This window comes from Pinus tabuliformis, chromosome 4_2 (genome assembly GCF_031772625.1).
Source record: "Pinus tabuliformis cultivar Carrire ecotype Pingquan chromosome 4_2, CPIR1, whole genome shotgun sequence".
Lineage (NCBI taxonomy): Eukaryota > Viridiplantae > Streptophyta > Pinopsida > Pinales > Pinaceae > Pinus > Pinus tabuliformis.
In genome coordinates this window covers 12,565,166-12,567,573 of record NC_142304.1, presented here as the reverse complement: position 1 = coordinate 12,567,573, position 2,408 = coordinate 12,565,166, and positions in this window count along the sequence as shown.

The following is a 2,408-nucleotide window of genomic DNA, read 5'->3' as shown; positions in this document are numbered from 1 at the left end:
TGCTTAGATTTTCTTAATAGAAGCCACTAAAATGCTGTACTTTCATATACTCCATAATAACAACAGTAATCCCTTGTATGACTTTGACAGTGGAAACAATTCGTTCAAACTCTGCAAAAATTCCAAGGCCTGCAAATTCATCAAAAACTGCAGCATTGTGACGTTGCTTCACATTTACTCTAAACGAAAGCTGCTCAATCTTTTGGTCAGAATTTAGGGTTTACGGCTTCAGGTTTAGACAGTTGAATACTACAATTCTTGTTATCAAGGATAACTTTGCATTCAATTCGACATATACACTGCAAGGTTTTGATACGCTCAAAAGAAAACGACGCCCTGCCATGCTGATTCATACTTCCATCCATTTAAACCATTTACCAGCTTATACCCACTGAAAATTCATCACAATAATTTCAAATCTGATCGATCCGCCCCTTAAATGAGATTGCAAATAATCAACCCTTAACTGTATTCATAAATTTTGTTAATTGCACTCAGAAATATGGCACGAATTAACATTAATGTGTTTGCCCACAACTTTCAAATAGATATACGCCTCTTTCTTTTCAACATCCCCAATACAAAGTAATACCATTGCATCACACACAATTCGGATTTGATTATTTCTGTTATACTACCGTTTCTTCAACATTCCAGCGCTCTAATTCGAAACTCAACGCATCAATACAATTGTTAATTGAAGACTGTGCCTACCTGCGTTAATTTACCCATGTCTGGCGCTTCAACATTTGCAATGATTGCCAATTGGGTTGTTTCAATGCCGTGCTTCTGGTTTGTAACCATCGTTCCGCCTTTAACTTTCAATTGCTGGACCGTGCCTATGGCATATCATTTCACTGTTTTATTCACAATCATAACATGAATTCAAATAAACAATGTATCAAATAAATTCTGCGCCCTCTGGCTAGATCTTCTGCGCCTGAGATTTATCACAAAACTATTCAGATTAACATAAGAATTCAACCCAGATTTGTTTCTGCTGAATTGAACTCAAACCTGCGCTGTCAATATATGTTAAATCACCATCTCTTTTGAATGCTAGCAATGGAACAGCAATTTTACTTGCAGTGTATGAAATAGATGACCGATTCACCGAAACATCATAAACTCCACTTCAGCCGGCCCAGATTCGATTTCAACGCATTAAACAAATAGCAATTTCTGCTATTGAACGCACTTAGACTCACAGAATTTTACCATAGAGATTCATGCAATCAGCAGATTCAAAATACCCCTTTTATGTAGAGTGTTAACGCCTTTTATGCATAACGATTTGGATGCAGAGTGTTAACGCCTTTCACAACGCACAACGAATAGCAATTCTGCTATCGACCCCTCAAGATTTCAAAAGCTTGACACTGCAGACTTGTAATGTATTAAAATGCTGGCGCCCTTTTCTTTTCATTTTCTATTAATCAAATACAGACCAATCCTAACTCATGCACAGATAACAACATAAATCGATCTCGCTTTTACTACAGGTTTCCTTCGGTCAACCTTCCCAACAATCGATACTTCAATCACATATATACAGTTAACCAGAAATAACTATAACTTTCGCAGCTAATCACCAAATGTATATATATAATCTGAACCCAAAACAAGATTACTTACAAACTTTGTTTGGCCTGATATTCCAGATTGATGACCCTTACAATTTCTGGAGGCTTACAGCCTTCGCTGTTCCAAACCAGCTCTCTACTCCTCTCCTATTCTCAATCTCCTTTTCTCTCAAAACCCCTCCTATTTATACAATTAAAAAATCATTTAATTAAATGCTCAATCCCTTCAATTCCTCAACAAACCCCTAAATCCCTCAACATCCCTAAAGGATAGCTCTTTATCCCTAAAATCCTTCAATTAATTAAATTCCCTCATATCCTTTTATTAATAAAAAGATATTTACAAAAATCCTCACCTTCTCCTATTTTATTCAAATTAATTAATAAAATATTAAAAATCATCACACCCCATATTTACGAATTAATATTATCACACCCCATATTTACAAATGGAGAAAATGGCCTTGATGCTCCTGCATCAGACTCCCCATGTAAGAAAATTCATGACCACCTGGTCATAAGTCTGGATATCTCCTCCTGGATCCCAAATTTTATTTTGTAATCCTTCCGTGCTTGTTGATTGCTTCACTGCTGTTGTCTTCCAGGCTTCCATATTTTGTGTTGTAGTGCTCCACTTGCTCTGCTCTTGCAATCTTTCGTTGTCTTTCCCTTGTTGTCTTTCCTTTTCTTTTTTGCTAATGCTGGTCTCTTTCGGGATTCTTTCGTCATCAGTCTTCTGATACTTTCAATCTCTTGGTCTAATAAATCTCCCGGCTGTTGGTTTCTTGCTGCCTGCTGAGCTAAGACGGCTTGCTCAGTTTTTAC